Here is a 14902-nt window from a genome sequence, read left to right as displayed (position 1 = left end):
TTTTTCTTAAAAACATGTACAAATAGGGGCACCCGGGTGGACTGGTCAGTTAAGAATACGCTCAGTTTCAGTTCAGGTCATGACCTCAGGGCCCTGGGATCAAGCCCCACGTTGGGCTCCATTGCTCAGTGGGGAGTCAGCCTCTCTCCCTCTGGCCCTTCCCCTGCTCACGCATATATGCATGCTCTCTCTCTCTCTCAAGTAAATTAATATTTTTTAAAAGTATGACTGTATATACATATGCATATAAATGCTCAAATATTAGTGACATATGGAACAATATTTATTAAAATAATAGCTATGTTGTCATCATTGGGTGGTTTTTACTTCTTTTTGCTTATCTGTATTTTCCAATTGTTTCCCAATAAGCACATATTACTCATGTGAGGTAGGGAATATGGGCCGCCCTAAGTCCTGTCCGTATGTAAATGCTTCATGTCAGAAGCTGCTATCTGGTGTAAGTTGGAATTCTTCCAAGGTGTTACTGGAATAGCAGATTTCCCCGGTTCCTGGGGCTCGTAACATGATGCCTTCTGAGCGTACCCTCTGTACGTTTGAGTCCGTCTCCACACGGTGCCAGCTGGTGAAATGGAATCACGATAGTACCTCCCTCCTAGGTTCCTCCCGAACTCGATAAATGTTATTATTGGCTTCTCTCCCCCGCCCCTCCACACACACCAGAATCTTAGGTGCGTAGCCCTCTCAAGCTTGGACGTGAAGGTGGTGTAGACCTGCTAGGGCCTCTCACGACGTCACATGCTTGTGAATGACCAGGAGATCTTTGTTTGTTTGTTTGTTTGTTTATTTAGATCTTGTTTAAATGGGAATTCTGACTCAGGAGGTCTGGGCCTGAGATTCTCCATTTCCATCACCTCTAGGTGATGTCATGCTGCTGAGACAAGAACGGAGGGATGCGTTAACGTCTTTTTACAAAGTCCAGGAACAAAATGCCCTCAAAGGTATCCAGATATTACCTATCACATGGATTCTCTGCTCCCTTGGGCAGCTCTGTCATTCTAGCAGTAAACGTACACGCTTGCTCCTGTCCATGAGGCCCCGTGCTGAGTTCTGGGAAATCACGCTCTCTGTTACACGGCAGGGCCCCTACCCTTAAGGAGCTTGCATTCATCAGCGTAAAAATGTAGGCAGCTGTGAAGAGAACGTACCCTGGGTGCTACGTGAGGGCTCCAGGCAGTGAATGAGAGCAAGATCCCAAGGTCTATTTTAAATTCTGTAGAGAACTCACGTCCACATTCTTACTTTGAAACGTTGAGGATTAACACATGCTCCAGATGCAGGATCGCATGAATAAGTCTTAACAGCTAATGTAATGGGAGTCATGTCTCTCTATATAAATATATGCTCCCATAGGATATGTGAGGTTGTGGGGTATTGTTTTCATATTCGCAAGTCCTCCCCACTCCTTGTTGAATGGAAGCACCAGAGGCTGAGATATGGAAGTCATCTGGAACATGAATGCATAGGCTTGTGGCCATACCGCACCATTGTATCCATTGTTCGAGGAACATGTTTGTCTCATTTGGCTGTATTCTGTGTTCAGCTCCTGCTGTATTCCATTTGAAGATTATTATTTACTATGGAAACGGTGATGTCACATTGGTGTGGGTAGGGATCAGGCCATGAGTCAACACAAAATAGTTCATCACACAGGGTACAAGTTACCATCAGGCCTAGGAGCTGCCAGTTTGTGCAGGCGCCCCTCCAGGTTTGCGTGGCGCAGCCTGACAGGCTGTGGGGTGGCACGCTTGGTTTCGAGAAAGTGTCCATATTGGGTATTTTGAATGGCATGCGTGGCCTGGCACAAGCAGGTGAGCCCTGCTGAAACCGGACACGGTCTGCCCACAGGAGCGACTGGAAAGGAGAGGTGATTTAATGGGGCACGTTGAGATAGGTTGATCCACTGTTGGACGATGTTCTTGAGCGATGATTGCCCTAGGAAGTGACATAAGGACTTTCCATCAGGTGGGGACACTTTGGAATGGGAACTCCTGGAAAATGGGGCTCTCCGGGAGTCCCTGGGGTTGAGCAGGACTGAGGTTGGCAGCAAGTGCCATGGGGAGCCACAGGGCCACAGGCCCAGCTCATGGGGATGGGATGCCACCAAGCCTGCCCAATGGTATCAGCTGTTGTCAGCAGGTGTGAGTGATGTTCCGGACATTACATCCTCTGACTCTCTCAATAAGCTGTCTCTGTGAGCTGTGTGGTAGTGTCGCTTCCATCTCACAAGTGTGGAAACTGAGGCTTACGGAAGGCAAGAACTTGCCAAAGGTCATAACGGAATGATGGAGCAAAAGGAACCCATTCTGACTCCAGAACCTACCTTATTAGACACCGTCCTATGTCCTTAAAGAAAAAGATGAAATCTCAGAGTTTCCTGTATTCTACTAAAAGTGTTCTGTTATCACTGGATCCATGAAACACACACTGTGGTCTGTCGACAGAGCACCCATCAGATGGGGGGGGGTGGGAGCTGGAGGGGACCAGGTCCCTCTGCCGGTTGCCCTGGTGAAGGCGGTGACATCTCAGGCCGGGGTCTGTGCGGGATTACCATCGCCTGATATGACAAAGCTCCCGTCAAGGCCTCGGGCGTGTGCTAAGCAGCGCTCAGCAGGCGAGGGGGACTTTCCAGGGCTATATTCCAAGTCGCTCAGCCAGTGAGGAGCCAATGCTGCGGCTACAGGCGTCAGCCCCTGATGACTCTGCTCCTCCGCATGCCGCCCAGGGACCTGGTGACTGCGTGACCCCGAGGGCACCCGTGGTGGGGGGGCTGCAAGCTGGGGGGAGATGGAAGCCGGGCCTCCACCGGATTCGCAGCCACTTAGCGTTGCACACACTCCTCCTCTCAGCTCCCAGAGCCTTCTCCTCGCACAGTTTGCCCCTGCGTTAGTCACCTCTGCACACACCTGAGTACACCAAGTGTTCCCCTTGTGCCAAACGTGGGGCGTTTGGGTGGCAGGGAGGGGTCAGCGGGCCATCCGCCTGAGGCCCCTGCCCGAGGGAGACGTTTGTCAAGGAGGAGGCTGCGATGTCACAGGTGCTGATTTCACCCGCAGACTCCCTCTTCTAAGTCTTTGCGTACGGATTGACGGCTCAAAGCAGAAAACAAAGATGAAAGCCCTCTGTCTAGAAGCTCAAGGACAACCGGTCCTCTGCTTCTAATGGCATCTGGGTCTGAGAGGAAGGGGTTCAGCCCCCGCGGTCCGAGGCCGAGTCTGGATGAGCTGTGTGCCCTGGTAAGAGTGATGGGTATTGAAAAAGGGCTTTGTGACTCTGACGTCATACCTGAGTGTGAGCTGCTGTTTTAATTACAGAAAATACGAGTCTTAGAAAACAGCCAAGAGGGGGCACCTGGGGGCTCAGTGGTTGAGCATCTACCTTTGGCTCAGGTCATGATTCCAGAGTCCTGGGATCGAATCCTGTGTCGGGCTTCCTGCAGGGAGCCTGCTTCTCCCTCTGCCTGTGTCTCTGCCCCTCCCCCCATGTGTGTGTGTCTTTCTCATGAATAAATAAATAAAATCTTTTTTAAAAAAATAGCCAAGAAAGGAAGTTCAGGAACTGGGGCAGATTAGAAGTAACATTGGGGGTTCTGTAAGCCAACCAGGAATCCCACATGATACAGTGCCTTCATTTTTGCTCCCTGGGCAGATTGGTGGTTTCCAGATTCCCTTTTCAGTTCTTTTGTGGGGGGGTGGGTGGGGAGCCTTAAGGCACACTCGTGTGTTTACTGTCCTCTGCGTCTCTGGACTTCTCCGTGCTCCCCCGCACCCCACCCCCCAAGGGCTGTGACTTAAGTCTGTGCAGCTTCTGCCCCGGGTAGCTGCAGGGGACACTGTTCACAGCAAAGTCTCTGTGAGTCGGACCGTTGGTTCTTGAACTTGGGTGCACGCTGGAGTCACCTGGGAACTTTAAACATCATTGACATCTCGGGCCCTCCTCTAGAGAGTCTGGTTCACTGGGTCTGGGAGGCAGCCTGGGCATCGGGACTCGTCAGGCTGCTCAGGTGGCTCTAACATGCAGCCCAGCGTGAGAGCCACAGGATTAGGCTCTGCTGTAAGTGGCAGCCACGGCGGGGGGGGGGGGGGGGGGGGGGGGGGGGGGGGGGAGGGGGAGTGTGGCGTGGTCTCTCAGCCCCTCCGATGGGCCCTGCCCATACGCGTGTGTCATCTTCAGTGACCTGAATGTGCCAGCAGGGGAGATCACAGACTAACCACATGCTTCTCTGCCTTTTGAGTCATGGTTTCCCTTGGGTTGGGATTGGGGCTGAGGAGAGCGTAGGTACTGACCTCTGAGCCTTTGAAGACTCCCTCTTACTTCCTGCATCCTTCCGAGGGCTGAGGGAGAGGCAGGCGTCTAGGCCGGCTGCAAACACGGGGTTCGTCAAGCCCGGCTTCGGAGGCTGCATAACTCTGGTGCTCTGCCCAGGGGAAGCATGCTGTTTTGATCTCCTGGCTGAGTGATTTAGGCCCTCAGAAGAATCTGGCTTATTTCCCCTGGTGCCTAGGTTATAAATCAGCCACTGTTAGCAGCTGCGTTTTACTCTTTCGGGCCACAAGGGAACTGTAGTAGTTTTTACTGAATTAGCAACTTAATTGCACTAAATATAGCACTAATGCCCCCAAAAAGTTATGGCAGCTCCCAGCGGCGTCTGGCTTCCTCTGTTCCTCCCCCTTCTCCCCCCACCGCCCCTTCCCCCCAAAACTCAGAGAACAAGTTAACCTCTGAACGCTTCAAGTTATTAAATCCCAGCTTCTGGAATGAATGCACTTGGTTTTGAGTATGTCGCTATCATTAAATCCTGCCCTGTGATGGTCATGTCACCGTTAACGTCCTTCAAATGTGAGGATGGGGGACATGACAACCCGACAAAAACGCAGAGAAATGAGACCCGCGTGTGGCGCCCCGAGGTCCCGGTTCGGCGGCCCGGTGGGAGGCTGGCCTGCCTCGCCCGCCGGGCGCTCGGGAACCGCTGGAGCTGCCGCCGCCGACTGCACCTGCCGCCGGGGAACTGCCAGGCCGGCGTCTTTGGCTGAAACCTTGCCTCTGGCCCGTGGACTCGGACTTGACATTCCAAAGTTAGTATTTCTGGTTCAGCAGAGGGATTCAAAACACACATTTTCTGAAAAGTTCCACATTCTTGAGCAGACAGTTGAATGTAGACTGAGCAAGAGGGAGAGAACCAAGGATGGGAGAGGCTGCTGGGGACGCCCCGGGATCGATGCCACCCCGTCCCCGGTAATGAAGCAGCAGGAACAAAAAACAACTCTGTGTCCCAGGATCCCTTTGCAGCTCGGTAAAGCCATGGACCACATCTGGCCAGCGAGGAGGAAGTGGAAGTACAGCACGGAACTTCCAGGAAGGCTCTGTCTACGAGGATCGAATCGGGTGCGATTTGTGTCCTTCTCTCCGTCTTCTCCTCCTTCCTTCCGCCTCCTGGCGTGTGGCCATAACGCCACGCGTCCGCAGCCACCGTGGACCATGAGAGGACTTCGAGGAGGGAAGCAGGGTGCCAACTAAAGATGCCACAAAGACAGGAGTCCGGGTCCCTGAGCATCGGGATCAGCCCTGTACGACCGACGTCTGAGCTTTTTATAGGGAAGAGAGGAAGAAACTTCTCTTGTTTGAGTTAATGTCATTTGGGGGTTTTAGTTACATGTAAACAAATCTACTTCTGAGTGATAGACTCTGGTAGGGCAAAATTAACGGAAAAGTTGTCTCTCGGTCTGTGTTAGCACATTTGGCCTATGGGTGTCCCCCTGCTAGAGCGAACGGCATCCCTGGAGAAAATGTACGTAACTACGTCTTATGCTCGGTGAGGTTAAGCAGCTTGCCCGACGTCACCTAGCTAACAGCGCCAGCGCCAGCACTGATATCCCACCTGTGCTCGTACTTGACCCCCCTTGCCCTGTCGCGGGAGCATGACTTACTAATCTCAAGTCTGCAGACTTTGGAGGGCTTTTTTTTAAAAGATTTTATTCATGGGCGCCTGGGTGGTCCAGTCGACTGAACATCTACCTTCCACTCGGGTCATGATCTCAAGGTCCTGGGATGACTCCTGCTCGGCAGGGAGTCTGCTTCTTTCTCTCCCTATCAAGATATATGTTTGTTTGTTTGTTTGTTTGTTTGTTTGTTTGTTTGTTTAATAGAGCACAGGCAGGGGGAACAGGAGAGGGAGAAGCAGGCTCCCCACCAAGCAGGGAGCTCCATGTGGGGCTCCATCCCAGGACCCCAGGATCATGACCTGAGCCAAAGGCAGACGCTTCACTGACTGAGCCACCCAGGTGCCCCCAGACTTTGTGTTTTTTTATTTTTATTTTTATTTTTTTATTTTTTGACTTTGTGTTTTTGATCAACATTATCATCACGTTTAATCCTCGGCAGGCTGTGTAGCGGTCAGTTCTGGCCTGAATCCACCCCAGACCCGAGGAGCCTGGGAGAAACTTGGTTACTCCAGACACATTGCCCCTTCTGGAATCTGCCAGCCTTTACGAGTAAGGCTTTTGTCCATCTCTCCTTCACCTAGTCCCCACCTGTGATGCTCCCAGTCAATGCTTATAGACTCTGCATAACAGGAAGGAGGAGGTTCATGAGAAGTTACTTTTGCTTAGAAGATTTTAGTAACAGGTGGTTCTGTGGATGGGGTTCATTGGCCTTCTCCAGCTGTGCGTTCCCATCAGGTCAGTTACTGTATTGAGAGAGCGCTGGATAACTGACGTGGCTGATCATGGAAATGAGATTTGTCAACCCATCAACATTAAGAAGAAGGGAGAGAGAAGCCTCTTTGTTTATTTGGGCCATTCTGGTTCAATGAGTGAGGGTGACAATGAAATTTAAGTCCTGCCCCAGAAATACCAACGAAGTGACAAGCTGTGTGCTCCTGTCTCTACACTGAGGATAGTCTGTTACCTTAACGTGGAGCCCGCAGCAGAGCTACAAGGGTCATGCTGGTTCCTGGAGCAAGGTGGCTCCGAGGGCAGGTGTACCCAGGGCCCAGCTCACCGCCTGCCAGTAGGATGAGCCTCCTGAGTTGACGGTTTGTTGTTTAAAGAGTTGAACAAATTTCTGAGTGCCTGTAATGCTGACCCTGAATAATGTTTTCTCAGTGTCATACCTTTTTTTAAAATTTTACTTATTTAGTCATGAGAGACAGAGAGAGAGAGGCAGAGACACAGGCAGAGGGAGAAGCAGGCTCCCTGCAGGGAGCCCGACACGGGACTCGATCCTGGAGCTCCAGGATCACGCTCTGGGCCAAAGGCAGACGCTCAACCGCTGAGCCCCCCGGGTGTCCCAGTGTCATACCTTAACATAGTGGTTGACGTGGGAGTGAAACCAATCATAAAAGTACATAAGACATAGTTATATAAACACCTAAAGACGGGTCCTTTGTGCCTAATGTTAACACACGGTCACACTTGGAGGAAACAAATTAGGTTTCCCTACATGTAACAGAAAAATCAAAATCATGGTGGCTTAAACAAGATTTAAAACTTTTCTTCTCTTTGATTTGAAAGAAGTCTGCACAAGCAGGCAGCATCACATCATCGAGGACCCAACCTATCCTGTCTTCCTGCTCCATCTTTGTGGCTTCTATTCCCAGAGTCCTCTCGTGGTCCGAGCTGGCTGCTGGGTGTCCTGTGACTACGTACAAGGTGTGGTCCTTCAGAATGACGAAAAGCAGGGAGTCAAAAAAGGAATTCCCCTACCTATGTATGTTCCAGGTGGTCTTTCTGGAACCCCTGTGCCAAAACTTGCACTTGTATCCAGTTGGCCAGAACTGCATGCTCAAACTTCACTGCAAAGGAGGCTAGGACCTCCTAGGTGGGCTCACTGCCACTGGGGCTTTTTTGCCTCTAATAATACAGGCTGGCCGTTCTCAACACATTAGCTCTTGGAGATTGTTTATGCTCTTGAAATATATTAAGAAACCCAAAGAATTTTTGTTTATGTGGTATCTATTAAGACTTACCTTATTAGAAACTAAAACAAAGATTAAATATTCATTTGTTTATTCATTAAAAAATTATAGTATCTATATCAAACCATCACATTGTACAGTTTAAAATCTTCTAATTTTACATGTTAGTTATACCTCAATAAACCTGGAAAAGAATTAAAATAGATCCAAGACCTTCAAAAAAAATTAAAACATAAAGATAAAAATTTCAGGGGCACTTGGCTGGCTCAGTTGGAAAAGCATGCAACTCTTGATTGATCTTGGGATCACAAGGTCAAGTCCCAAGTTGGGTGTAGCGATTACTTAAATAAACAAAAAACAAACTTTTAAAAAATAGAGAAAATAAAATATAAATAAAATTGCAATTATATCCCCTTTATGTGTTAATAACATATTTTTTTCCAATGTGGAGAAAAAGGATGAGAAGAGTGATATTTCTTTCCAATTTTGCAAATTAAAAAAAAAAAACCAAATCTAACAGAAGACAGCCAAATTCTCATATCTGCTTCTGCATTGACTCTGTTGCAGTGTGTTGTTCTGGTTGAATTATATGAAGAGAATCTGGTTTCACACAGATGTGTGAGTTGGAAAATGGAGAAATGTTTTTAAACCTTTTTAGATAATCATAGATACTATTCTTTGATACCACCCCGAAACTCACGTGGCAGTTTCTTAACGGCTAGTTGCAGTGTGGAATCTGAAATTGCATCCGTGACTATTTTGTACTCTGTTCCATTAAAATCCATTGGTCCATCTAGCACATTGAACACGTGTTTTATGTGCGTGCGGTTTCGTAAAATCACCTAGTGCTCATGTGGAAAATATTTGTTCACGGACTTATACAGACCTTTCAAATGTTGACACATTTCATTATATAACATTTTTTTAAAAATCACATTTTTAAGTGCCACTTCGATCTCAAAAATAAAGCCCACTTTTGGGGGAGTTGTCAAGCTCGTGATGACAAATACAAGTTTTCAGGAAATTCCGATTTTCACTTCACAGGTTGGATGTCATCGTGGGCAACACAGCGTCAGTGACTTCCCTTGAAGTGACAGACTCACTCTGTTCAGTGTGGAGGGAATGCCGGCCAAGTACGCGAGTCGAAGGCTTTGAGAACCATGGAGTGATCCGGGAGGTCAGTCAGGGCGTCACTTGAGCCCAGGGACCAGAAAGGGGACCCCGCCGGTGAGTCGCTACGGCCTCCAAGGGGCCGAACGAGACACAGACACACGCTAGTCTAAATCTGTTCTCTTTGGAGCTTGGTAGATGGAGCCCTTTGCCGTCTTTCTGCCTTCTGGAAAAATCTGCACATGTTTTTGTGGCTCCTGTTCAGACTGTTGGGGGGTGGTGGCATCCTTCCTGGCTGATGTGGGGTCAGGCCAGTCCCAGAGGCCCAGGAGGAAGAGCCCCGGGGGGACAGTGGGAGGGTCTCGGAGGGACCAGAGCCAGAGCCCCGGGGGCCGCAGTGGGCGCCGACGTCCTTGCACAGCACCCAGAGGGCCGAAGGGTACGAAGGGTGGCAAATGCTGCATCGCTCATCCTGTAGCTCTTCTGGGGAGGAGCCAGCCAGTGCACCCTTGGGTCCACCTCTGAAGGTACGGAGGAAAACGAGCTGCTGCTGCGGTAAGCAGTTTTCCCAAGGTGTGCGGGGGGGCTGGATGAGGGAGTGATCGACGAACCCCCGGAGTCTGACTCGTGGCTCTGCCACTGACACCGACCCGGGTTGGCCTCACACCGAGCATGAGCCACAGGGGGCTGCAGCAACAGCGTGTACGTGTGAAGAATCCACGCACGGGGGGGAGCGACAGATGATGAGCACTCTGTCCTCTCTCCCGGGACCTTACGTGTGTGTCCGCGTAAAGGTGCTGCTCATAGCACAGCGCGCTTGTGCCCACGGGCACGTAAACACACCACGTCTACATCTGCGCGCCTGTGTGCTTGTCTGTCGACGTGTAAGCAGCAGTGACAATGGAAACCATTTCGCCGGGGCCTCAAGAAGGTGACATTAACAGTAACAGCACATGGAGAGAGATCATTTGCTTCTCTTCTTCCTCTATTCAAAAAATAATTTTTTTAAAGATTTTATTTATTTATTCATAAGAGACACACAGAGAGAGAGAGAGGCAGAGACACAGGCAGAGGGAGAAGCAGGCTCCATGCAGGGAGCCCGATGCGGGACTCGATCCCGGGTCTCCAGGGTCACGCCCTGGGCCAAAGGCAGGTGCTAAACCTCTGAGCCACCCGGGATGCCCCAAAAATAATTTTATGAGCAGGTAGGAAATGAACAATAAAATTTTTAAAATCATTAATTAGCCTGGACTAAAGTGAAAAATGAGTCTCCCATCCTCTGCCTCAGAAATGATTATTACCAGTTCTTACATTACTCACCAAAATATATATATTTAAAAAGTGTACGCACACACACATTCCTTTTTTAAGAATTTATTAAAGTAATAAATGTAAGGATTCAAACAGGAAGATCTCGGACTTCTTACATAAGCTTTATTTTCAGCCCCTTGTGTGTCAGCAGACTCCAGCACACATATTTGTGTCTATGATTTACACATGTGTAAGTTTTGTGCTGGAGGACAAATTCTTTGTTTCAGAAGAAAATTTCTGGAACCCAGAGCACTGATTTCCTTCCCAGTTCATCTGGTTATTAATCTTCTTAAAAGCTCAAGACAAATAAAATTCCCATATCTGAGACCTTTGTGGTATCCCAGAGGCAGGTGAGAATCATTCCCGTGGAGTTGTCTTCACGTTCTGATTTGTCATCAATTCTTAAGAGCCATCCAGTAAAGGTTTATTTAGTACAACTCTCTGTTGATTTTATAACCAACTGCTGACTGCTTGGGACATAAAACTCTTGATGATTTACAGGTAGTAAATGGGCAAGAAATCCATAAATCACATTCTATGAGAGGGTATAGGTGAACACACACACACACACACACACACACAACCACCTTCAAAGGAAGAGTGGTAGGCATGTCCAGAAAATGCATATATTTCTAATTTGAGGAGAATTGGGAATTCATTGGTGAGAGGTCCATAATCAACAGCCCCCGTGAATTTAATTGTACCGGGTAATATTTTAATGTTCAGCAAGAGGCTCTGCCCTTTATTTATTTATTTATTTAAGAGATTTATTTAATTTATGAGATTGATTGATTGATTTGTGAGAGAGAGAGGGGGTGAGTAAGGGAAGGGGCAGAGGGAGAGGGAGAGAGAGCATCTCAAGCAGGGTCCCCACTCAGCAGGGAGCCCAGCATGGGGCAGGATTCCTGGACCCAGAGATCATGACCCCCCGGGCCAAATTCAAGAGTTGGAGGCTCAACCACCTGAGCCACCCAGACGCCTCTGCCTGCTATTTCTAAAAGAGGAGACTCTGGTTCCCACTTCTGAAATGTTTGGAGGAGTTTTCATCAAGACCTTACCCCGAAAATGATGAAACCTTCCCGAGAAGTTTTTTTTCCTACCAAGTCAAAAATGCTAAAGGTTGTCAGAGTCTTCAGATACTCTTGAAACTATTCTGTAACGGATATTTCTCAACGTGTAAACAGTCACTTAAAGATCTCTTTTTGTTTTCATGTATCTAGTATTTCTAGCCCCGTGTTTAGAAAAATCTCTGGTAATATGCTGAAGTCAGAAAAAAATAAGTTTCTAATTCCCAAAAAGTCCTAGACGTCCAGGAAAACTGACAGAGAAGGAGATACAAAGTGCAAAATCTTAAAAAACATTTTCATTTGGAAAGTGAAATTTAGTAAATATAAATCTGCTACCATGAATAATTTGCTTCCCAAAATACTGTATAACTAGAAATTTAGGATGCATTTAAGCAAAAAGCTGATATCACTTGGATCCCGATTCAAGCAAAATGAAGACATAAAAATAAAATAGAGAAAATCGCGGTAAATTGAACACTGGCTAGATATTTGAAGACATTAAGTGTAAATTTTTTAGACATACTAAAGGTGTGATTTTTTTTGAGTCTTTACTTTTTAAAGATATACAATGACATATTTTAGGATGATGTGATTTCCTTATAAAAATCCAGTTGGGTGATACAAATATCAAAGCATCTTATGGTACACCTGAAACTCATAATGTTGTATGACAGTTATACCCCCATTTAAAAAAAAAAAGAAGAAAAAAATCTTTAAAAAAATAAAAAGATGAAAAACCCTAAAAAAAGATCATAAAAATCCAGGTAGGGTTGGGACACCTGGATGGCTCAGCGGTTAAGCTCTGCTTTTGTCTCAGGGCGTGATCCTGGAGTTCAGGGATCTAGTCCCACGTCGGGCTCCCTGCATGGAGCCTGCTTCTCCCTCTGCCTGGGTCTCTGCCTCTCTCTCTGTCTCTCATGAATAAATAAATAAAATCTTTAAAAAATAAAAATCCAGTTGGGGGATTGTGCGTGGGGCTGTAAATGCAGCAGGATTGGCCACGGGTTGAGGTTGGTGATGGTCACACAGGGTTCTATGTACTATTTTCTTGACTCTTGTATTTGTTTGAAATTGTTTATAATGTAGAAAACACCAGAACAGCTAAGTTGAACCAGAGTGGTCCTGAATTATCTGTTTGAAAAGTTCTTCATTTCTCTCTCTCATCCTGTCGTTCACCAGGAGCTGGGTGCCGGTTGTGTGCAGGGCCCTGCATGAGGCCTTTGGTGAGGGCCAAGTGCTGCGAGCGGCAGACGGCGCCTGGCACGTTGACCGTTGCTCAGGACCCAGCAGGAAGCCCTCTGTTGGTAAGAGGCCTACCTCACGGTCACTCTGCGGAGCTTCTGTCTGGGGACGTGGGGCCTCGGCCAGCCCTGCTCCCGGGATCCAGTGTAAACAAGGCCGGTGAGCGCCCAGAGGTCAGAAGCTGGGAACAGACACCCACAGCCAGCTCTTCACGAACAAGAGGCCTTATTTTTATGCGGTTGCCGCACCCTCTGCCAAGAAAGTGGGGAGGGCATTAAAAAGGCTGATTTTGTAGTAGAGAGCCACTCAGTGCAATTGAAACCAAGACCCATGCCTGGCACAGCAGAGCAAGAGGGGGAAAGACTGCATCTCCGGGAAGGGCCCCCCGCCCCTGCCCCGTGTAAGATACTCCCAGAGCTCTGCAGGAGGGAGCAGACGCAGAGCCACCTGCAGGGAGGGCCATCCTGCTGTTGGCCCATGGCAGAAAGAGGAAGCCCTAAGAGCTCTGTGTAATGCCTTCCCCAGGGTGCGGGGTGGCGGGCCTCACCTCACAGGCCCAGATAATCCCTGTCCTACCCTGTCTGGATCATCCGCTGTCGTCATTCTCTCCAGCCCAAAGGCCCAGCCCCGGTCAGCTCCTGGGACATGTTTCCAGACAACATTACATTCTTAGGAAGCCTGTCTCTTTTGATTAACAAGACCTCTTAGCTTTCTTTAGGATTCCGTATGCACGGCCAGATCATGCCCACACACAGCGCCCCACTGACGGCTGAGGGTGGACGAGAAGCATGTTTCCTGGTGTTGTGGTCACTTAGACCTGAGCTTCACTGGCAAGGGCACTGTTCCACCCTGCGTGGCTCTAGGCCTTGCCCTGACCGGTGAGTGTCTAGACCCAGAGCCCAGGGCCCCCCTCGTTAAGGCCGCTCACTGGCTTTCCAGTTGCTCTGCAGACACACACTGAGATGTCTGACAAGGCTGACACGGCCCCGTGGGCTGCCAGGGCCACTTCTCACACCGGTAGCCCCAGGGTGGACCTCCTAGGCAGGACCGGACAGACTCTAATCCACTGTCCCCAGATCACAGTCCTCCGTTCCTCCCCGATCAGATACTGGGAGAAAGAATGAGAGAGGGCAAGTGTCTGGTTGACTGACGTTGCTGGTCAGAGGCCAAGGAAGGGCCTGACGTTGGAATCCTAAAGCCATGCGGTGGGCTTCCCGTCATGCTGGTGCCTGCAGCCCCCATATAAAGACAGAGCAGGGATCTAGAAGCCAGACAGCAGGTGGAGGTGCTTGTCAGGTGGCGGAAGGGCTGTGTGAGGCTGCAGCGGCCGGCAGTACAGTTTACACAGCCTGCGGGAGCCTCCCGGGGCTGCCGGCCACTCGGCCACTCGAGGGCGTCCCAGGCATGTCCCTCCTTCTCTTTGATTAAGTACCGGCCACTGTTCCCTCAGCTCCCAGCACAGCCCTCGGGGCTCAAGAGACACCAGTTGCACGCTGTCCGGCGTGAGCAGTGCTCCCTGGGCTCACGCAAGTCCAGGGCCCGGACTTCACTTCCTCCAGCAGGCCCCCATGGCCCTCCTACGTCGCCCAGATCCCTCTTCCAGCCACAGCACCTCTCACGGTGTCAGAGTAACCCACAGACCCGCCTACCACCCCTACCCCAGCCGCACGCCCTGTGAGCACACAGCACAAGCTCTGGTGAGCACAAGTTGGGTGAGCTTGTCACTGTTGGAGCCCCACTGGATGGCCCATATCCTGCCGCAGAGCAGAGACTCCATAACTAACGTTGACTGAATGAACAAATTCCCTACCCCCCGCCGTTGCAGGCCAGCCGCCCACCTTGAGCTCCTGAGCTCGATGCATCAGTTATCTGTCTGTTAGCACTTCTCCCCTCTTAGAACAGGGGCAGTTGGCGCTGAGCAGTTCTGCTGCCTGGAGATAAAACTCCCCAAGGCCACTTGGCTGCACATGGGACTCCCGGCGTCAGCGGGATGGATCGCGGTCCTACCTGCCCTGCTCCCACACACGGACGCCCTTCCCTAACATCTTTTTCCTACATGAGCCTCCCTTGATGCTCATTATAACCCAAATCCAGGAATATAAAGCTGTGGGGTGAGTGAGGATGAGCAGGGAAGGGGCCAGGGAGGCAATCCTGCAGGGTGTCATTGCCGGGATGGCACAGCCAGTGATGCCCCACTGTGTCCCTGTCACCCCATTTCCTCCCCAGAACCGATGGCTAG

General features: G+C 49.6%; 2 long non-coding RNA genes across 3 annotated transcripts; one reads left to right on the top strand and one right to left on the bottom strand.

Moving 5' to 3' along the window:
• Nucleotides 1–259: 259 nt before the first annotated feature.
• LOC119870295 lies at nt 260–2304 on the bottom strand. The gene is made up of 2 exons (XR_005355672.1): nt 975–2304; nt 260–889 (listed from the first exon to the last, which is right to left on the bottom strand). It is a non-coding gene; the product is annotated as an uncharacterized LOC119870295 (long non-coding RNA).
• Nucleotides 1638–12960, top strand: LOC119876073. 2 transcript variants are annotated; one of them, XR_005355670.1, is made up of 3 exons: nt 1638–1983; nt 8978–9110; nt 12601–12960. It is a non-coding gene; the product is annotated as an uncharacterized LOC119876073 (long non-coding RNA). The 2 variants fall into 2 exon arrangements; XR_005355671.1 differs by having other exon boundaries at nt 8978–9160.
• The last annotated feature ends 1942 nt before the right edge of the window (nt 12961–14902 follow it).

The sequence above is a fragment of the Canis lupus genome, chromosome 2 (genome assembly GCF_011100685.1).
Source record: "Canis lupus familiaris isolate Mischka breed German Shepherd chromosome 2, alternate assembly UU_Cfam_GSD_1.0, whole genome shotgun sequence".
NCBI classification, from domain to species: Eukaryota; Metazoa; Chordata; class Mammalia; order Carnivora; family Canidae; genus Canis; species Canis lupus.
This window is presented reverse-complemented; position numbering and strand designations above follow the sequence as displayed.